We start from the raw sequence: 23,399 nt of genomic DNA, 5'->3' as shown, positions 1-23,399 counted from the left end.
TTGATGCTTCGTGCCAAACAGAGGATTCAGCAGGTTTTAGCTGGGCTGGAGCTAGAGTCCAAGCTGGGCCCACAGCCCTCTCTCCTCAACCAGTTGGGAGGGAGGAGAAAACGCTCAACCCCAAGAGAGAGCCTCCTTCCTGATGCGCGCACCGTGGAGCAGGTGCGGGACCGCAGCCCCGACAGTTAGGCAAATCAGTTGTGCTGGTTTTAAAAACAAAAACAAAGGTAAACTGAATATCGCTGAACATAGCATTTTACGCAACATGAGTGTAAACAGCGAGAGTATTGACTCGCGCTCTCTGCTTTCTTTCTGGTACTCATCCAGGTGGTGGCTTGGGTGGCGCTACCGATGGAACAGTGACAGGTGTGGAGCTTGGGGGTTGGGTTCTAATTCTGCTCCTTCCACTCACTGACTGGCGACCCTGGACAAGGCACGCTCACTCCTTCCTGCCTGGTCCGTTGTCTGTCCTCTGGAGATAACTGCTTACAATCCTTTCTGTAAGAATTAAATGAAAGACTGAAATCAGACACCCGAGACCCTATTGCTACTCCAGAGCAAGTAGCACGCTCAGTGCTGCAGGAGGAGTAAGATCCCCCTTTGCTCTCCCAGGTCTCCCCCTACAGGGGCCCCTTCAGCCCAGCTTTTGTGACAGGCACCCTCAGAAAGAGTCCCTACAAAGTGCTCACCACGCAGCAAGGAAACGCACGGCAGGCCTTTGCCATTCCCCAGGATGTTGTATTTCCTTATTCTCGGCTCACATCAGAGACCTGGGTTTGGGCTCCTGCGCCCCTGAGCTGATGAAGGGATTCTGTGGGTGATAGTCTGGTCCTGCCGGAGCAAAACAGGAGAATCTGCCAGGGGAGGAGGAAGCACAGCAGACAGATCCCTGAAACCGATTTTAAAAGGAAGGCCCGCTGGCAGTTCATGCTGACAGTCATGTCCCCTGGTTGGTCCGCGGTGGGTCCAAGCTCCCAAGGTGGCTTGAGCTTTTGGGCAGCGCCCAAACAGGCTAGGGCAGGGGGTGCCCAGCAAAGGGGAAAAAGGCCTCCGGAGATCCAAAATCAGACTAATCTTGACGTGCTTGTTCTAGATGGATCCCAGCCCGTTAAAGGATCATGGGGAGGCCCTGGCTCCCTCCCTGGAAAGAGGACCGGAAGGTGCCATAGAAGGTAACCGGGCTGAGTCTTGTCTGAGAGATCAAGAGGTTCTGGAATCACCCAGAGAATGCTCCTAGAAGGTTTTCTTCCCACGTGGGAAGTAAAGTCCTAAATCCAAGGGAGACCCTGGCCCAGACAACAGAGTGGACTTGAGGTGGGCCGGGGACGTCACCCGGCCATCTCTGATGTTACAGAGGAACAGGAAACTGAGGCAGGGGAAATGTGCAGGAGGAGGAAAATTTGTAGCGAGCCAGCGGCTGGTTCTGAAAGCTAAGTTCCCGGCCCTGAGGGCCACCTGGGAAAGCCAGGCTCCCGACCCTGGGGAAGCTCTCTCAGTCCGGATGGCAAGCGTCACCACACAGGTGGTGTTCAGAGCATGAGGCGTATGGGAGGCATACATCGCCCTCCTCGGCAAGCGGGTTCCAAAGCTCGTTTGTAAAGCCCAAGGCTTGCAGAGGAAGCCCTGCCCTCGCGTTTCTCTCCTGGAACAGCCCCTGCCCAGCCACTCCCGACCAGATCCTCCTGGGTCCCCGGAGCCATGAGTGTCATCCCACCCATGATGAAGACATGTGAGTTCCCCTAAAACTCGCATGTAAGTTTGCTTCTCTTGACCGGAACAATGACAGGAGCTATTACCTGTCCAAATGTCTCCCAGGGAGTGTGTTGGCAAAGTGGCCCCAGGGAGGGGGGGGGGTGGGACACGGGGTGTGGAATTGGCAGTGGAGGTGGGAGGATATATTTAACCAGAGAAATGCACCCGTTCATCTTTGCAGACATTTACTGAGCGCCTACTATGTGCCAGCCCTAGATGCTCGCCATCCCAGCCATCTAATCAGTGCTACGCGCGGGTACGGCCGTCTTTCTGAATGTCAGCCACCCAATCCTCGGCTTTGTGCTAGGTCTCTTTCTTCTTCACTCTCTTTCTTTCTTTCTTAAGCCACCAACAAAACTCTGACCTCTCCCCGCACACACAATGCAGGCAGTCACTCATGCATTAACAACCACCGGGCCCCAAAGGTCGTTTCTATGACAACCCCGGGGTCCTTAATGACCCTGGCAGGCCAATGATTTTGTTTTGTTTGAGAGTGAAGGAATAATAAGTCAGGCCGGCTCGCTCGGGCGCTCGCCCCCTCCCCCGCGCCCCCTCCGCCAGCCGCGCTGATATACTGTTCATTATCTTGCTGCTACATCAGCCCCAGAGACAGGGCGGCAGCCAGCAATGAAAGACAGGAACCCGGCTGCAGACAAAGAGCCGTAAAGGACCAGAGTGTGCCCTGCGGACGGGGCCGCCCGGGCTTCATTAATTCCATCGCCGGCCAGGGAGTGGGAACAAGGGCCCTGGGGTCCCCGGCTCCCGGAGTCTGAGCCACAGTGCAGAGCCCAGTAGGGAGGTGTCTCTGTCCAGGAGGTGCACCGGCTGGCGGCAGGCAGTGCCACTCCCAGTGGCGAGACCTATCATTTTAATGATGTGATGAACAAGGCAATTAACGCGCAGCCCCACCAGCTTCCATGTGATCCCCAGTAACTTCGGAGGCTGGGCCCGGGCGCCCAGACAAAGGAGGGCCGCGTGGCCTCCCAGCTGATTCCTCCTGTCCACGGACTCCGGCTGGGGCCTTGCCTCTCTAGGTTCTCCTGAGGGCTTCTCTGGCTCTGCCCTGAGAAACTTCCTGGGGAGGAAGCTTTCATTGTCTTCTCATCTTGGGGCACACCGGCCTCCAGCTTGTCACATTAATTTTCAAATGTGATGTTTGGCAGCATGGGATTTTGCTAGCAGACGCTTGGAATTATTTTTGTTGTGTGTGCACGGCTGAAATCCCCCAGAATAAGTCATTATCCTGTAAGAAAAAAAAAAAAAATCGGCTCCTAGTGGCTGCCTGGTGGCCCAATCAGCTGACTCATTTTCCACGCTTTCCCTCAAGTAATTAGCGTTTTCATTTTTCCCAACCTGCCTATTAGATAAACTCCGGGATCTCATTCTGTTGAAGCACATTTTTGTGAGTTGACTTGCCCCAGCTTCTCCCCCAAGAAACAAAAGGAGGGGTCCTGGAGAAAGGCACGACAATGTGTGATTTAGGTCCACGTTCTCCCCAGACTGCTTCTTAATCAAAGAGGTGGCCAAGAAGGGCAGTGTGTCGTTGTTGGGGGGGGGGGGGGGCGCTGCGCCCTGAAGGTGAACTCCAGCCTCTAATGTTGGTCTCCCACTTGATGCGCGCCAAGTTCCCTGATCATCCTGGGTCAACCCCAGGGCGGTTACTGAACCCCTCGCAGAGCTCACCAATCCACAGGTGCAGAAACAAGACGCTGCTGGCTACGGGAAGAGCGCCTCCCGTCTCCTAGCCCTCTCTGACCTCAGGTTCCCCTCTGTCGAAGGAGGCGCTTGTTCTAGATCAGGAATGGAAAATTCTAGGGCCTCACAGGCCAGCAGCCGGCGTCGATGATGAGAGAGGTGAGGCGCAGTTGGGCAGACTAGAGGGTGCACGTCCTGCAAACTCGGGCAGTGGTGCCCAGCTCCGGAATCCACTGCCCCGTGGGAGTATAGACCCAGGATGGCCAGAGATCCCAAGGTTTGTCTAGAGAAGACAGGGCCTGGTTTTTTTTTTTTTTTCCAATGTGAAATCTTCAGATTTTAAAACGTGTTCAACTAAGTCTAATATTTGAGGACCTTGTACCGATCAGAGAAAACACACGTGCATATACTGTGTGGTCCCAGGGCTCTTGGTTTGCATCTGCTCTACACTTTTGCAGCTCCAAGTGTGGGCAGACGACCAGGCACGTCAGCATTACCTAGAGGCTCACTGGAAATAAAGACTCTCAGTCCTCCGTCCAGAACCCTTGCCTCATAAGCTCGTGATCCATAGGCCCTCGAATGTTCGAGAAGCTACGGAGCGGGTCTTCCAGGTCTTTGCAATCTGCTCTCTGGCTTTTCTTACCTGGGACGTTCTCCGGCACCTTTCCTGAGTTCAGGTTTGCTCTTTGTGCCTCCCATGCACACCTTTGTCACATCCCAGGAAGGAGAATGGCCCACTGAGGCCAACGTGTGTAGGCTCACCCGAGGGGCCCTGGACTCATCTGGTCCAAACCATTCCCTAGGGCCATGGGGCGGGGGTTGGGGGTGGGGTGTGGAAGAGTTAAGCCATCCAGGGCAGATGGCTGTTTAGTCTATCCTCCGGGAGCTAGGGCCGTTCAGTCCCATACTAAAGGTGTACTTTCTCAGTCTTCCTTTACTAGAATTTACATCTGTTGACACAACTGACTGCTATTCTTTCCTTAATTTCCCTTCTCAGAAGGTCTTGATCTGACGTCATCCTGGTTTGTATCCACTTCTTCAAAAGACTTCCCGGTCTACCCTTGTGTTTCTTTCCTTCTCTAGCACTCAAAATGCAGACCGTCCCCGGGTCTCTGCGATCTGCTGCGGCCTCCATGACAGTGTTCTTCTGAGCCCTCAGACCTCTGACTCTGCTTCTCAACTTTGATCTCTCTGAGGGGTAGTGGCATTTTTCCAACTGCCTGGTGGCACCAGGCTCAAACGACCTAGAAGGGAAGCACGATGTTTGCTCCAAAGCTCATCCTGCTCTTGGTTGCACAACTAATTTCAGTGGCTTCTTCGCTCAGGCTCTAATCTGGGGATCAGCTTGGCATAACCTAAAGAGCCCGGAGGCCTGTGTCCTGATGTAAACCATGCAGCTTAAATTTTCTCATCCCCAACACGAAGTGCTTCTAGGAGGTGCTTGCTCTAGAAACTGACAGGTCAGCAAAATGATTTTATGAACGTACTTTGTTTGCAACTCACAGTTATCATTCATATGTTTCTCACCCTCCTTCCATCCATATCCAACAGCTGCATGATTCGGTGTATGCCACCTCCTGGATCTCGCTCACTCACCTCCCTCCACCGTCACCCCAGGCTGTGCCCTCATTCACTGTCACCTGCAATGCTGCAGGAGTGTCTAGGTGTGAGCGTTTCGGAGCCCTCCAGACTAGTCTGCCCGAGGCACAGTGCTGAGTGAAACTCCTCTCGTGTGGAATCGAGAATGCATCCTCCGTGTTTCCTACAGGAAGCCCACAGTCTTCATCCTGCCTTTCAGAGCCCTACGCAGCTCGACCCCGTGTGTCCCACACTCTTCGGTATGACACACGCCAGAGTCTCCAGACGAACGGAAGATGTGTGTTTTCCCACTGCTGGCTGAGCCCGTGACGCTTCCTGTAGCTGGAATGGTCTTTGACGATCAATTTCACCTAAATCTAAGTGCCTCCTAAGTGTTTGAAGCTCAGCTCAAGGTCACCTCCCCTGCGACTCAGCAATTATCTCCTCTCCTCCCTAGTTCAATGCCGCTGTGCTCTTGCCCCTTATAGAGGAACATGATGGGCATTATCTTAGTCGGCTCGGGCTGTCGGGACATAAAGCCATAGGCTGGTTGCCCCGCGACAACAGAAACTTATCTTCTCATGGTTTGGGAGGAGCAAAGTCCAAGATCAAGGTTCTTTCTAGCTTGTAGATGGCTACCCTCTTGCTGTGTTCTTGTATGGTCTTTCCTCACTTCAGGCTTTTGGAAAGAGAGACAAAGAGATGGAGACAGGGTGGGGGTGCTCCCTGGTGTCTCTTTTTAGACGGACACTAGTCCTGTAGGATCAGAGCCCCACCATTATGATTTAATTTAACTTTAATGACTTCCTTAGAGGCCCCATTTCCAAACACAGCCGCACGGGGGGTAGGGCTCCCCATACAAATTTTGCAAGGACACGGACATTCAGTCCATGACAGGTACCTTGCCTCGGTTGTGTGTGCATCTCACTTCCTCTTCTAAGCCCCAGGGTTTCCAGAGACAGGCCTGTGTCTTGCGTGTTTAATGGTAGGTAATGATTCTATCAGTGTAATAGGTGCTCGGCAAACATGTGCTGGTTGAGCCTGCAAACAAGGTCTCCATCACCACCAAGTCATTGACCCAAAAGTCACCTGAATGGCTCTGGGGCTTTGTAATTCAGTGTCTTTGCCCACACGCTGCCCTCTACCTAGATCTTCCCCTTCCCTCCGCCTGCGATGCAGGAATTAGCTCATCCATCACTTTTTTAGAAACTCTGCCTGATTCCACCAAGTAGATCAAGGGCTTCTCCCCAGCCTGGTGACTATCTACCTGCCTATCTTTACGGCATAGTGATGCCCATTTTGTTCATATGCCTGTGTCCCCAGGTGAGGTTCTTGGGGCAACGACTGGAGCTCCTCGTTTTCATGTACCCAGGACCTGGCATATTGCTTGACAGCCAGTAATAGCACAGTTAAATGTTTGTTGAAAGAAGAAATGAATAAAAACAGGAACATTAGGAAAAGTTTTCCTGATCATTCCTATAAACTTCCTGAAATTGCCTTTTAAAAGCAAAACTATGATAACATCTTGGACAATCCCTTCACATGACCGTTCACAGGATATTCTGATTTCAGATCCCATGTCAATGAAAAAAACATGATTAGTGTACAGAGAAGGTGAAAGAAGGGAAATTGGAGATCTGCATTAAGTCCGAAAAGAAAACTCCTCGATAATTGTAGCGTCTTGCCATTCATGAGAAGTAGGTTAGAAAACCGTCACAAATAGTCAGTTTCACTTATCCCCGGACCGCATGCAGTTTCCATCCAGGAGAACACAGGTAAATGGATGGTCTGTAACAGGTCTGATAACAGTCACATCAGGTCTGTAACAATTCTGATAACAGTCACAATAAATGGTAATATAGCACTGAGCCAAGCATTCTGCTAAGTATCAGAACATGTTCCCATTCAATGCTCCCTACAATCCTGAAAGGTCAGAATTATTATTATTCCCATTTTATAGTTAGAGAACCTGAGAATCAAAGAAATCAGGTAAGTTGCCCAAGGACATGAAGCTTGTGAATAGTTAGTGTAGTCATCCAGTTTGCCCAGGATGTGGGACTTTCAGTGCTAAAATCAGAGAGGTCCCCACAAAGCAGGATAAGTTGGCCATCTTATGACAAACCCTATACGTATCAGTCATAAGATGGCCAACTTCAGCTGTTTAGTTACAGTTTTAACCCCAAGTAAAATAGTTGCGATGATTCAAGTCGCTGCCTGACATGAAGGATGTGTCGCCTTATGCTCAATTACACCTGCAAAACACAGAGCCACCACTCAGCTTTGGTGTTCACGCCGTGGAGATGGAAAAACAAAAGCCCTCAGGGGGCCATGGGATCGTCTGCGTACCCCTCGCTGTCCTGTGGTTCCTGTTGCTCTGTGTTGGAATGGCCATGCCCAGGGTTTTATTCCGGCTTCAGCCGACTCTGCCAAATTTCTGAGGAGCGACTTCTCCCTCTGCGCACCTGTGTGCCCTCCGTTGCACTTCTGGTCTACATCACAGCCAAAGAAAAGATTTTTGTAGGTCCTGATTCTCGATGTTTTCAAACGAAGAAACTTCCGGAATAAATATAACATGAAAAGAGCTCCCCGAGGTGCTACGGTAGAAAAACAACACAAAACAAAACAAAAAAACTGCACAGCTGCCCCCCTCCCCCAACCGATAATGGACTAGAGGCTTCCGTGCCAAGTCCGCCGGAGAGACCAAAGCTCTCGACGATGACCTGGCCTAAGGTAGCATAGGGTACTCAGCAAAGTTAGCTGACTCTGAGTCATGGCTTGGAGCCCAAGTATGAGGTCCTCTCTCATTTCAGCTCTCTTGGGCACATGCTGTCTCTTACCCTTTATAATATAAAGCTTATATTAGCTTTAACCAGCAGTTTGTTATGTAAAATGTTCCACATGACAGCTCAGCTTTGCCCTAATTCCCCCATTTCCTGCAACCTCTCAAAGATCTTTCTTAATGTCCTTGCTCTGTAATCCATTAATTTCTATTTTATGAGTAGAGACTTCCCTTGATATTTCTTGGCTACTACCCGTTTTTTTCTTCTTCTCGGTCTTTTTTCCCCCTTCTTGACATCTTTTCTCATCAGGCGCTTCTCCACATTGGATACAAATCTCCCCTGTTTTAGGTCAGGCCTATTGCCCAATATTTCATCCTGCATACAAAGAGAAAATAAACAGTCAAGACAGCCTTCTCAGAAACAAAAGCATAAAAGGTTTTCTTTGTGCAGTTCAGGGGTAAGACCTATCTCAAAATGCCCATTTCACCCTCTTGGATCTTTTCCTTTCCTTTTCTTCTCTGAGCTCCGTTACCTCTGTGCTCCTCTCTTCCAGCACTGACGACACGTATCTAATATAATAAGGCACTCGTTTCCCCTCCGCTGCCACGCTATGAGATCCCTGAAACCAGGGATCATATCTTTTACTTTTTTTGCATGGGGCCAAACAGCCACATGCACATAGAAGGTTCTGCACAAATGTTAAAAGATTGGATGCTGTAAATCCCTCAGCTGTCTTTGTTTTAAATCATTTTCCGATCATGCATTAGGGAGTTGCTGGATATCCTCAAAATTACCTGATGAATGGGGCTTCATCAAAAGTCAAAAGTTCTGCTTTTTGAAAGGTACTGTTAAGAACGTGAAGGAATAAGCCGCAGACCAACAGAATGTAAAGGTATTGTATCTGAATATTTAAATAATTTCAAAAATCGGTAATAGCCAAGTAACCCAATAAATAAGTGGCAGAATATTTGAATACGTTAAGAAGATATATGGAGAGAAAATAAGCACATGAAAAGGTGCTCTTCCTCATTAACATTGGGGAAGTGCTCATTAAAACCATAATGAGATACCATTCTCTATTAAAGTGGCTGAAACTAAAAAGATTGATCATTCCAAGTGTTGATGATAAGAAGGAACCAGAATATACACATTGCTGGTGGCCGTGTAAAATGGCACAACCACTTTGGAAAATAGTTTGAAGGTGTCTTAAAAAGTTAAACATGCACCCACCATATGCCCCAGCCATTCAATCCTCAGTATTTACCCAAAGACACCCAAAGACCTATGAATGAATCTTCAGGGCAGCTTGCTTTGCAGTAGACCAACACCAGAAACAACTCAGATGTTGGTTAACAGATCAATGGATAAAAAAACTGTGGTATGCCCATGCAGTGGAATACAACACAGCGATAAAAAGGAACGGATGTTTGATACAGAGTACAACATGGACAAATCGTAACACAATTTTGCAGGGTGAAAGAAGCCAGGCAAAAAGTGTGTACTCTATGATTCAATTTATGTAAATCCTAGGAGATACAAACTGATCTATAGCCACAGAAGACACATGAGTGATTGTTTAGGACTGGGGCAAGAGGGTCAGGGAGGGGCTGCAATGAAGCAAGAGGAAACTTTGAAGGGATGACTGGACATGCACACGATCTTGATGGTTTTATAGGTGTACGTATTTGTCCAAACGTATCCAACGGATACTTTAAATATGTGCAGTTTCTCACCGCAAAAAAGAACGATAACTATGTGACAGGATGGAGGTGGTAGCCGAGAGGACCGTGGTCATCATTTTGCAGCGTATAAATGTATCAAATCAATATGCTGTACACTTTAAACTTACCCAATGTTACGTGTCAATTATTTCCACGATAAAGCCGGAAATAAATAAGTGCGGTTTATTATATTGTTTATACGCAGTTGTGTATGATAATTATTGTCTGTGTATTTGTGTATTGCTTATTGTTTATTGCATATTTATACCTCAAAAAGCCAGATAGGCAGAGATAGATGAAAGATAGATAGATAGGCAAATAGACAGATGCCTTTGATTACTACCCACCATCCTTTCAATCGCTTTTGTTTTCCTCAAAAACTAGTCTCTCCACTTGTTTCCACATAAAATAAAGGTACCACTCACAGAGCTTGAGTCAAGGGACAGATGTGGCCTTTTGTGAAACTGGATGAAAGTTTTCTTGACTTTGCTATTAAAACGAGTATGTCTGGGAAGATGTGAGACTGTCGTATTATTGACAACTATTTCTCACTTTTTTCCTCGAGTACCTTGTCGTCAAGCCTCAGTTAGGAGCAGTGAAGTGGGAGGAACTTACAGCCCTGGCTCATTTTGAGACTCTAGGCATTAGTACTAAATGCATCAATGATCCTGCTAAACAGGGCTGGCTCTGAAGTCCCAGCTGGGCCAACGGAAACTACCCAGAGGAAGGAGAGTTCCCTCTATGACTTGTTGCCCCCCCCCCCACCGTTTTCAGTGCCAGGACACAGAGATGAATTTGCCCCAGCTCACCCCTTTCGTGCTGGGGGTGGCTGCGGGGGTCAGCCCTTCACCTGGCCGGCCCTAACACAATGGGCTGAGTCCTGCCAGACAGGCATGAACAAGTGCACAGGGAGCCCAGGACAGCAGTGGTGGTTTCCCCCTCAGACGTCAGTGAAGACAGCTTCTGCAGCGAGCACTGAGGGTGAGTAGAGCTGACCCAGGAGAGGGGCATGTGCGTTTCAGCTAGAGCAAACAGCACAGAGGTAGCAAACAGTGCAATGATGAACCCCGGTGAGCAGTTGGTGGGGGGGTGGCTATAAAGAGAATGGATGGACTATGGAGCTCGACTCCGGGCTAATAAGGGGAGGTCCCTCAGCTGCTAAGCGGGAGGAGCCCTTCCCACCCGGCCACACTGCCACGACCCGCTCAAGGCGACCTAGGGGCTGCTTCTCTCCTTACTGGGATTGCCCAACCGGGGGACTGTGCCAACAAGCAGTGACGGCAGCCTCAGAAGGCAGAAGGAACTCTACTTGGAAGGAGGAGAGCTTGCAAAGGAAACACGCGAGCAGGTGTGAAAACCTGAAGCCCCTCATCGGGCTCTCAGATCCCGTGCCTCCCTCTCTCTGCCCCTCCCCTGCTCACGTTCTGTGTCTCTCTGTCTCAAAAAGAAAGAAACATAAAAAATAAAGAGTTTTTCAGCCTCAAATGGGCTGAGGTAAGAAACCCTGACACACAGTAAGGCCCTATTAACCAGAAGGTGAGAAACAGCTGTTGTAAAGCCCATGCTGCCACCCCAGAGAACACAGGAGATGGTTCTTCCTTCAGGGGGCCTTGGACACATAATTATTGTGGAAGGAAAAAAAAAAGCCAGAAGATAAGAGCACTGAGGATTTAGCAGAAGTGACAGCTGAGACTAGAAAAAGTAATGATTATTTGTAAACACGACTGAGAAGGAATTAATTGTGGCCAGTGTCTAAAGATGGAATATATCTGCTAGAAATAACTGATACGTGCATGGTGATTCATAGTTTTTATGAAGTGCTTTCTTAAATCTTATCAAAAACACTGTAAGTACTTTTTAACCAAAATAGCAACGTCAACAACAAAACCCACGGGCTCTGGCATGTAAAAGTTTAGTTAAATTTAGCCGGGACGTAGACAAATGAGGTGCTGCTATATATATTTTGGAGATTTCTACATTGTCAGATGACAGAAATGACTATGTAAAAAATCCTTTTGTTTACTTGAAAAACTTTTATGCCTTTATTACTTTCTTCCGCAAGTAGCCCAAGATCTTGATGGGGATGTTATATAACACATGGAAAGGAAAAGAAGAAAACTGACCCATAATCCTGACACCTAGAGATAAATATTGTTAACATCTTAGTGACTATAATCTATATCTTTATCATAAACCATTACCGGATTATGCACACTATATCGTGATTATTTATTCATTCATTTAAAAATATTTGTTTACTGTTTACTTATTTTTGAGAGAGAGAGAGAAAGAGCAAGTGGGGGAGGGGGCAGAGGGAGAGGGAGACGCAGAATCTGAGCTGTCAGCCCAGAGCCCCACGTGGGGCTCAAACTCACGAACTGTGAGATCATGACCTGAGCCAAAGTCAAAGGCTTAACCAACTGAGCCATCCATGTGCCCCTATATCATGATTATATTGGGGCACCTGGGTGGCTCAGTTGGTTAAAGCATTGGACTTCGGCTCAGGTCATGATCTCGTGGTTTGTGGGTTCAAGCCCCCCATCGGGCTTTGTGCTGACAGCTCGGAGTCTGGACCCTGCTTCAGATTCTGCGTCTCCCTCTCTCTCTCTGCCCCTCCGTTGCTTGTGCTCTGTCTCTCTCCCTCTCTCACTCAAAAATAAATATTAAAACATTTTATAAAAAATTAAAAAATATATATTGTATTATGGTCTCCCTCCCACCTAAGTATTCTTATAACAATGCCAGTTTTGATTGCTGGGAAGCTGTGCTATATTTTGCAAGCACTTTTATTATAGACAATGCTGTAGTGAACATCATGCGTCACCTTTAGATAATGTAAATGTGAGAAACTCCCTGAGGTTTGAGGAAGGTTTTTTTTTCTGTCCTTTAGAAAAACATTTCAAGCAAATATGACTGCATTCCAAGTAAGTTCCTGCATTCTGTGTGTACCCTGTCCTTAGGCTAGCCTGATGTGATGGTTAATTTAGTATGTCAACTTGGCTAGCCACGTGTGGTCAGACATTCTAGAAGCTTCTGTGACAGTGTTTTTGGATGCGTTGTGCATTTAAATTGCCAGACTTTGAGTAAAGCAGCTTGCTCTGCGTAAGGAGGGTGGGCCTCAATCAACCAGTTGAAGGCCTGGATGGGATAAAAGAATTAAGTCCTCCGTGCAAGAAGGAATTCTGCCAGCAGACCGCCTTTGGACTTCACCTGTGGCATTAGTTCTCCTGGTGCTTCAACAGACTGCCTTTGGATGCGAACTACAATTCTTTACTGGGTTCCCAGGCCTCCCCAGTCAGATTTTGGACTTCCCAAACCCTCACAATCACATGAGACAATTCCTTAGACAGATAGATAGATAGATAGATAGATAGATAGATAATCTCTCGTTGGTTCTGTTTCTCCGGAGATCCCTGCCTACCACACTAGGTAAAGGCCCCTCCTCTGAGTCTTGGCTCCCTCAGTTGCATCTACAAGGATGAATCATAGCTGACTTTAGAAGGAGTAGATACATTGTGACAACAGTTTCAAAAGGACAGCCCTTCTTTGTCAACATCAGGAATAGAATACTGGTAGTATCAAGGGGCGCCTGGGGGGCTCCGTCGGTTAAGCGTCCGACTTCGGCTCAGGTCATGATATCACAGTCCGTGAGTTCGAGCCCTGCATCGGGCTCTGTGCTGACAGCTCGAGTCTGGAGCCTGCTTCGGATTCTGTGTCTCCCTCTCCCTCTGCCCCGCGCCCTGCTTGCACTCTGTCTCTCTCTCTCTCTCTAAAATAAATAAACATTAAAAAAATTTTTAAAAAAAGAATATTGGTACCAATACACAGTCATGGTGGGGGCCTATGGCCACCCACGCGCCAGTGATCACACTGGAGTTACGCACTGATACCTCTGATAGCATCTTATAGCATCTTCTAGATCCTCCCGTTTTCCAGCTAAGTAGACAAGATCAAGAGGTTGTTGTAAGAGAGACCCTGGGTACCATTCCAGCTGGTCAAACTCCTTGCCTAATGGTCTACCTGCCACACCGGACTTGGCGGTGTGTTGGAGGTTATTTCCTCCCAAAACAGAAAAGAGTCCGGGGTCTTGAGGGGCCAGGAACCCAACTGCACGAGAACGATGCAGACAAGTTGTAGGGATGGGAGACATCTGGGTTGAGAAAAGAGCAAAGGAGGACCATGGTTGGTGTTGTCACTAATGAGCTCGTTATGGAGGAGGCATTTGGTTTACATGTTGCAGAGGCAGAACTGGGATCCGTGTGGGTGGAAGCCACAGGGAGGCAGATTTCAGATCATCGTAAGCTGTCTGGGACAGGTAATGAGCTTCCTTTGAGCAGAGGAATGTAAGAGAGGCTATGGAAAAGAAATTCAGCCTGCGTTGGACAGGATGGTCTTTTATATCCTTTCGAACCCTGGATTCTGTGACAGCTAACCAAGCACACATAGCCTGGGTGCCCATCCCCTCCCTGGCCAAGCAGGATCATAGATAACAAAGCAGCCATCGCAGAAGAGGCATGAAGTCACCTAAGACGTGTTTCTAAGGCTGGCACAGCCGGTCACCCGGGTTCCCGTTTCCACCAGCCCGCTAGGACACGGGCCTTTGACTCGCTCAGGGTACCGACGATGGCTTCTGTAAGCAAGGCTCTGCTCGGCTCGCGACCCAAATGGTCTGTGCCTCACCGCACAGGGACCCCGTGTCTGTACGCCCAGGGTCTGCACATGTTTACGGTGCTGCCGCGCTCCGGCCAAGTGGCCAAATAATTGATGACAGGGCTGTGAATGGCAGGGATTGAGCTGAGAAAATCCCCTGAAACTGGTTCCGGTTCATCCCAGCCTAATTCCCTGGGCCCAGCAGGTCCTGAGAAGATTCTTCTCCGCCAGGTCGGGCATGGAGGGGCTCTGAGACAGATTGTATCTGGCTGACCCGAGAGAACCTGGCCCTGGTTCCCACTTCTCAGAAACTGGGGGCTTCTGAGAAGTCACTCCCAATCACTGAGTCACTGCTGCCTGCCGCAGGACCCCCCCCCCCCCACAACTTCCGGGGAATGCCAGTAGCAAGAGTGGTTAGAAGGAGCGTAGATTTCTTTCTTCCAAATGCTTTGGGACACCTGGCCATCTGAGGCTTCAGGAGGGCAGAGAGGCCTGGTGTCGAAACCGTGTGTGTGAGAATGGCTTGGACTTGTCTGGGGTCAGCTCGGGCTGTGTCAATGTTCTGCGGCTACCAAAAGAGCTCCCGCTTCTCCGGGGCATTGGCGGTGCTGGGAGTGGGGACGGTGACAGCCGGCCGCTGCTCCGGCTCTGATCAGCTCATGTCAGCTCCGTGTTGCCCCCCGGGCGTGTGGAGCAGGAGAAGGACAGAGCCGGCCCAGTTTGGCAAAGTTGCAGGAGGCAGAGGGCTGGGTAAGACAAGGGGGACCTTTAACCCAAAGAAGCAAAGACAGGGGAGGACAGGAGAGTACTTCTCACACCTCTGCACAGCTGTTGGGAGGAAAGGAGGTTGTATTCATCCCAGGCGGCCCGAGGGCCAGGTGGAAGGTAGAGGAGAGGGTGTGACGCGTGTTAGCCCCTCCATCATTCTAAATGTGACACGGGCTGCTTCAGGGAGCAGTGAGCTCCCCATCCCCTGAGGTGCGCGAAGTGCAGCCAGAAAGCAAGGTCACCTGTTGGATTGGTGATAGTGGGGAGATATTGCCAGCATCCCAGGGAATCCCGTCCAGACCCAAGGGTCTCTGTCGTACATACGTCTCTGAGTCTCTATCAGTTACCTACTGTCATAAAAATGTAAAGCGACAAACAGAAAGTCGCAGCAGCAGACAACTGAGCACTTATGTGGCTCCTGTGTCTACAGGTTGGCTGGGAGCAGCTGAGCCGGGCTGGGTTGGTTGGGAGGAGCTCTGTGTCACGTGATTCTCCTCCTCCTCGGACCAGGGAGCCAGCCTGGGCTTCTCCATCTCACGGTGATGGCAGGAGGGCAAAAACATGCAAGCAGAAGACTATAAGGCCTCCAGAGTCCTCGGTCCGGGTTCCATCACCGCTGCCTCATCCCACTGCCCCAGGCAAGTCACACGGGGGAAGAGGTAAGGAAGTATGTAGTGTCCATGGGTACAGGGCAGGGCGAGGCCTCAGGCCAATAGTGTAGCCCACTACAATGGTCACTATGTCAGTTTTGACAGACACACACAAAGTAGGTGTGCAAACATTGAGTGAACATGTGACAAGTTTCCTAGCAAACCAAGTCGTTCCCGAGGCAGGTTCGTGAGGAGATCGGAGCTCTCTGTAGAATGCGAAAGTTCCTGACCATACAAAGCCTTGCTGGGCACATACAAGCCTTCGGATTCTATGTTGTGCCTAAAAATCTATAACTTACAACAGGAAGGGGTCCCAGGCATCATCTAGCCCAAATATCTCACGTCACAGACTGGCAGTCCAAGATCCAGAAAGGGGAAGAATCCTGCCCAAGCCCGTCCAGTTGAGATCTAGCTGTTGCTGTGGTGTTCCTTCTCCCCTAGACGGCCAGGGTCAGCGGGACTTGCTAGTTTCTGGGGTGACACTGCAGCGACCAAGTGTGGATGCAAATAAGACATAAAATGCAGCTCAGAACCCCCACCTATGATCGTTGTAAGATTTCGGTCAGATGACAGGTCTGTAATGCCTGGCACATGGCAGGTGTGTAATACCCGATGATCATTGCCAATATTACTCCATAAAGTATTTGGGTGCTCAGGGCAGGAAAAGAGGCTTGACGGGGGAAGCAGGAACAAGGGCTGGCTTTCAGAAGGCTTTCGTAGGAGCTGGGACTGCAGGGTATGGCTTGTGGGTAGCCTGCGGGGGCACACAGTTCTCTGTGCCCTTGTTCACACTGGCTTTAGCTGGGCACACTGGCAAGAGCCGATGTGGTCTTGGAGAAAAGGAGGCAGAGTCTGCCCAAGTGGAAAGATTGCTGAGTGCATGAGATGTCTCATGTCCTCAGTGTTATGTAAGTTGTGGTGGGGGCAGAGATGTGGACAATGCCCTTGAGACCCACACAGTCTGACAGGGCAGAGATAACTGCCAGCAATGACGGCAAACCAGTGGCCACATGGCTGTGAGGACACTGGAAATGGACCCACTGATTCTATTTCAGTGTTTCATGAGTTCGGTCAAAACAGGGGCTGTCTTTCCCCAGTCCCTAGAAGAGTGTCTGGCATACAGAGGGTGCTAAATAAGTGTTGGTGGAAGGAACGAGTGTCAGATGAGTCCGAGAGGTTTTTAAAGTCTTCCCGGAGCAGATGTAACCTGGACCGGGTGCTAAAGACTAGGTGGGACTGGGAGCCACGGCGGTCAGTTATTCTGGATATGGATTTGCCTTCCGTGCACACAATATTCCTGCCAAGATTCCCATGCAGAATGCCTTATCCACGGCAGGGCCCTCCACACGTCTGCCTCTGATCGACTTACTTCACAGCCAAGTGAAGTGCCCTAGTGAGCCTGTGCTCATGAAATTCACTGGTCTTGCCATGTTCCTCATCTACGTGAAAGAGCTGGCTTGATAGAATGGCAGAACAGTTAAGAAACAAAACCTTGCAGGGCTGCGGTGATGTCCTCTGTGGTGCTGCATCTACTGTATATCAGCATCCAATACGTGGTGCCACCTCTCTCCTTGCCAGGCTTCACAAGCCCAGGAATCAAGGAAGGGAAAAAGGAACGGCCCACTCATTACTACCCCTAGCGAGTTTTTAGCAGAATTTTTGCTTCCTTGTCTCGTGACTTTATGCGCTGTTGGCTTAGAGGTCTTGGTTCCAAAGGAGGAATGCTTCCACCAGGAGACACGACAATGATTCCATTGAACTAGAAGTTAAAGATTGCCATCCCGTCCATTTGGGGCTTCTCGTGCCTCTGAATCAACAGGCAAAGAAGCTACCGTGCTGGGTGGGGTGATGCGTCCTGACTACCAAGGAGAGATGGAGTTGCTACAAAACAATTGAGGTAAAGGGAAGTAGCTCTAAAATACAGGGCATCCCTTAGTACTGCCAGGCTCTGTGATCAATATCAATGGAAAACCACAACATCCAATTCAAGCAGAGCTGCTAACGGCCTAGATCCTTGAGGAATGAAGATTTGAGCCACTCCACCAGGCAAGAGCCATGATCAGCTGAGGCACTTGCTAGGGATAAGGGAAGGTGGGGTGATAATGGAAAAAAATTAGTTATAAATATCAGCCATGACCACATAACCGGTGGCAAGAATGGAGACTGTGAGTGTTGTGTTTCTTCCTTATTTTGTTATGAATGTGTGTGTGCGTGTGTATGTACATATATGTATGCCAAATATTTTGTTTTCTTTTATCTCCTATGCCCTCATCATCTAATATAAGATGTATTTGTAATAGTTCAGTATATATCACAGTATTTAAGTTGCCAGATATCAAAAGAGAAGAGTGAATATCACCAAAATACGTTGTATCTTCTTGTATGGAAAGGGTTAACACGTTTCTGGTGTGTGCAAGACAGGTGCATCGTTGTCGGTGGAAGTATGGCTTTGTGATTATCTTTACTTGACAATTACGTATGGTTTCAGGGAATATATATTGGTGCCAAGTTGACAAGGGGTGGACTGTGATGGTCAGATTTATGTGTCAACTTGGCTAGCTTACAGCCCCTAATTATTCAATCAAGCATTAATCTAGGTGTTGTCATGAAGGTATTTTATAGATGTGATTAAGGTCCCTACTGAGTTGACTTTAATTGAGGGAGATTATCCTAGATAGTCTGGATGGGCCTGATTCAATCAGTTGAAAGGCTTTAAGGACAGAGCTGAGGCTTCCTAGAATAAGACGAAATTCTACTTGTGGTCTACAGCTCCAGCTTGTGCCTGCAAATTGTAGCCTGTTCCTCCTGACAGCCTTCCCTACAGATTTTTGACTTGTCTAGCCAACCCTCACAACCCGCACAACCCTGACAATTCCATAAGCCACCAGTTGTGTTTCTCTGGTTGAACTCTGATACAAAATATGTGGAGGTCAACCCAGTGGAAAGGGCTAGGGAGAAGGGCATGACATGTTAGGGGGTGGGTCATAGGGACTGATTACTGCAGGGAATAAAAGGCACTTGGTTTAGTTAAGCCAAGACAGTAAGTAAGAGCTGGATTAAGTAGCATGATATTTGGAGGCTGAAATGTCAGGCTGAGGAGTTAGAATTCAATGTTGTAAATGATGGAAGCCATCAAAGGCTTCCATGTTGGATACAGACTGATAAAAGTCTGGGCCTCTAAAAGATCCATCTGGCTCTCATAAGAATGGACTGGAGCTAGGAGAAAGTGAAAGCAGTGAGGTTCCCTTTGATCGGTTCTGTTTTAGGAGAGCTGAGTGCCTGTATGCAAGAGTTTAACTGGGAACCATTAATTTAACAGGAAGCCATTTTGTGCATTTCCGATGGAGGCGGGGCTGGGGGCAAAGATGTAGGAATGGTGGTGGCATATCGGCTGAGAGACAGGGAGAGCGGGGAAGTTAAAGCCTCACATGGTAGATTGGGTCATTCTCTCAATTCTTTATAGCCTCCCCGCATTAGGATTACACATCTGTGGCCATGGCCGAGATATCTTAGCAGTTGATGCTAAAGATGCTACTAGACGTGGTATATGTCCCTGATGCACTGATGGTCGGGTGACTTTCTTTGGCCAGTGGAATGCATGCAGAAGTTACAATACATTAGTTCTGAACCGAGGCTTCCAAAGGCATCGCAGTTCCACTCTTGTGCTTCTGTGATTCTATGAGAAGAATTTTCCAAAGAAAGTAGCTGCTATCCCCTCAGCCTGAGCTCGAGTTTGAATATGTGTTGGGGCCATTCAGAGCCCGACCCTCAGTCTGGACCAGCGGAGGACCAAAGTAGGCCCGTGCAGCCAGGGTCGGCCTAGACCAGCCAATTCTCCGTTCATCTGCAGACCCTGGAGCCCGAGAACAAATCCTTACTGCTGTAAGTCCTTGAGCTCCGGGGTAGTTTGTTACCTAGCACTAATGTAGCAATCACGATCCTTTATACGAAGAGAATGTGGCTGCTTCATTTCAGTGGCTAAATACGTACTGGCTCCAGAGGAAGAATCTGTTTAGCTGTTGGGCCAGAGCTGGAGGTGAAATCTGAGACACTGCAGGGGAGTGGAGAGTACATTGTACTGACCCAAGTTCTAGACGCGTATCTGCCACTAATTCTCTGAACGACCTTTGGCTGATCACGTCCCCTGACCCAGCCTCCATTTCATAGTCTATGCAACTTAGTGGCTCACTAAATGCCCACCGGTTTAACTCTGCCCGGTTCCAATATCGGACTTGCTAGCATGTTGATCGACGACACTACTAGCCGGTAAAACTGTTTGGCCTTGCTTCAAACCCTTAAAACTTTGGTAGTGGCTGGCTAGAACTGCCTTGAGAAAGGGACTGAAGTTGCACCCAAGCTCAGCAAGAACGAGCTTCACGGGTGGCGCCCTGGGAAGTTAGGAAACGGTGGGGTGGTGATTTGCACTCCTAAGGTAACCACTCCCCGCTGGGAAAGGTGCACATGGGGGTCCGTGACAGCGATGCTTTGGGGCTACCTGTTCAGCAGGAAAGCCTGTGGAGCCGAAGCAGGTGCTGTCGGGTGTTCCTGGCGCTGAGAACCTTCTGCCAGGTTCCCTGTGCCCGGTGCTTGGGAGCAGATCTTCTGACATCTTTGAAGCAATCAAATGAGCAATAAAATTGTTGCTTCCCTGAGCTTCTTAGAAGCTACATAGGAAGCAGGCTGTGTGTGCTGCTAACTTCAAATTCCCCGTGGCTGCCCCCGGAAGCTCTCGCAATGCCAGTAACCATCATGCTTTCCCGAGCTCTGCAGTCCTGATGGAGCGTGGGTGTGCACACAGCATCCTCTAAGGGGGCTCGAGAGAGGAGCACAGCTCTGCCCTAGGATGCACGGGGCCCAGCTCTGTCCACAGTTCCCTGTGTCGTCTTTCGAGAACTGTGGGGCTTCCTGTCAGCTTCCTCATGTCTAAATTGTAATCCTGCAGCACAGGTAAGAACCAGGAAGGTGGACTTGGGCTTCAGGGTCCCTTATAGCTTCTACATGCTCTGTTTCTACTAAAAGGGAGCTTGGAGGGGCGCCTGGGCGGCTCAGTCGGTTAAGCGTCCGACCTAGGCTCGGGTCATGACCTCACAGTTCATGAGTTCGAGCCCCGCATCGGGCTCTGTGCTGACAGCTCAGAGCCTGGAGCCTGTTTCAGATTCTGCGTCTCCCTGTCTCTCTGCCCGATTCCTGCTTGTGCTCTCTCTGTCTCTCGAAAAAATAAATACATGTATAAAAAAATTTAACATAAAAGAAGCTTGGGGGGCGCCTGGGTGGCGCAGTCGGTTGAGCGTCCGACTTCAGCCAGGTCACGATCTCTCTGTCCGTGAGTTCGAGCCCCGCTTCAGGCTCTGGGCTGATGGCTCAGAGCCTGGAGCCTGTTTCCGATTCTGTGTCTCCCTCTCTCTCTGCCCCTCCCCCGTTCATGCTCTGTCTCTCTCTGTCCCAAAAATAAATAAATGTTGAAAAAAAAAAATTAAAAAAAAAAAAAAAAGAAGCTTGGATAGGAGACGTTTTACAAGAGACCGAGGGTTTGAGTTTACAGTCTTTGAGTCATAAGTGACAGAAAACCTAAGCCAAACTGGTTTAAGGAGATACATTTGACTGATATAACCACAAAGCACAGGGACAGTGTTTGGTTGCAGGCGTGGCTGGGCCCAGGGTTTGAAAATCACCATACGATACTAACACATTCAGCACTCCCTCCAGGCCTTGACTGTTTTCCTCAGTACTGGCTCTGCCCTCAGGCAGGATTTCTCCAAGGGGTGGCTCTCAGCAGTTCCAGAATCTCCCACCTCCTAAAAACAAAAGACCAGCAGAAGACGGGCTTCATTTCTCTCCTTTTTTTCTAGCGAAATTCCCGGGATTGCATTTCACCGGAGGGCTTAGGCTCTGCGTCCATCCTGAACCAGTCATGGGACCAGGAGTGGGGGGCCCACCGCTAGCCCGGGGTTGACCCCACTTTCAAATACATGGACAGAGAACGGGAAAATGTTTCGAAAAGAAGGAGGGATGGATGCTGGAAAGACAAAACAACAGACACGCACACCCTGGGACAAGGTTTCTGTGTTTATTCGCTGACAGCTGACCCAGCCAGGAGACATTCCTGAGGCTGGGAAAACCAACAAACAAAAAAAAAAAAACCACCTGGTCACTCATTAGCTGGTGCAAAAACACCTGCCGGTATGTATGTGGGTATCTCTCATGTGCTCGGCACCACACTAGTGATTTTCAGGAGGTAAAAAAGTGGCCTATTAAAAGACCCCCAATCACTGGGGGCATTCAAAGTTGTTGGGGAGAGAAAGATGAACACAGACAGTGAGTGAGGGAGACGGGCTGAACTGGCAAGAGAGTGCAGGGATCACAGGGACCAGAACAGTGAGGACACGGGCCTTGATGCGGAGACTACCTCTGGACGAGTGCCAGGAGTAAGGTGGACATTACAGGTATGGGGTGGCTGCTGGGGGTGTCAGGATGATTCGAGGGCTCCGCGGATACAGAGTAGAGCTGGCTGAACAGACAGGAAAGAACGGGCCCAGACTCTGAGGAGTCAGACGCCACGTGAGGGATTAGATTTACACAAGGGGCGGCAGGGAGCCATAGAAGGCTTCAGAGCAAGGGCAGGGCTGGACACAGAGCTTGCTCTTCCTGCCAGCCCCACAGGTCTGCCTGGCGCAGCACCAGCCCCATCCCAGAGGACTCCAGAACGCCCATGTTAAAATCGCACACGTCAAACTGTCAAATAAAAGGGAAAGGGCAACACGGCATACAGTGGATGGTCCCAGTTTGGTGGATAAAATACACAGGCATATGCTGCCGACCACCACGTCGTGAGCTCTTGTATTCACTGAGTGTTCCCTGGAATGTGCCGCGGAGCACTCGCAGTGAATTAGTCCTCGCCCTGTGACGAGGGTATCATCTTCCCCTTCCACAGCTTGAGAACTAAGTTGTACGCGGAGTGGGTGAGCGGCAGAGGTGGGGTGTGACGCCGGGCATGTCTAAATCCACCTTAGCCCCTGTGTTGAAATGTTAACGGTGATTATGGCTCTGTGGGTGGATTACAAGGGATTTTCATTTTCCTTTCGATACTTTTCTATAGTTTGCCAATTGTCTACAGTGAATATATATATTACTTTGGCAGGAGAAAACAAATACGTACTTTAAAAAAAAAATTCCTCCAGGTGTGCCTGGGTGGCTCAGTCGGTTGAGCGTCCGACTTCAGCTCAGGTCATGATCTCGCGGTTCGTGGGTTCGAGCCCTGCGTCGGGCTCTGTGCTGACAGCTCGGAGCCTGGAGCCTGCTTCCCATTCTGTGTCTCCCTCTGTCTCTGCCCCTCCCCTGAGCGTGCTCTGTCTCTGTCTCTGTCTCTCTCTCTCAAAAATAAACATTAAAAAAAAATAAAAAATAAAATCCTCTGGTCCTCGTGCTAGGGACCCGAACCCTTCTGAGAATTACTCCCCAAACTACCACTGAATTTCCCCAGCACTTCAGGGGAAACAACCTGCTCACAAACCAGCAGAGAGAAGCTTTGCTCTCAGACTCCAAGTCCCCCATATTGTTACAGTGCCCATTTCATTTTTCTTTACCATTTCCTCTCATTCATAAGTTAATTTTAATTACACAAAGGATATAAGGATACTCATTTGTGCCCTGTAGAAAATTAAAATACTACAGGTAAGACTCAAATTCCATGTGATCATCACCTCTCCTGTCCAATGACCTCCCATGAGAGGTCATGGAGTATAGTTATTTTTCGAGACATTTCCCTCTGTATTTACACATGTAAATATGTATCCAGGAAAATAAAA

Source organism: Lynx rufus, unplaced genomic scaffold (genome assembly GCF_022079265.1).
Source record: "Lynx rufus isolate CCGP_SWC_20201006 ecotype Redwood Valley unplaced genomic scaffold, mLynRuf1.p SCAF_11, whole genome shotgun sequence".
NCBI lineage: Eukaryota > Metazoa > Chordata > Mammalia > Carnivora > Felidae > Lynx > Lynx rufus.
The sequence above is the reverse complement of the archived record's forward strand: the minus strand, read 5'-3'. Positions refer to the sequence as shown.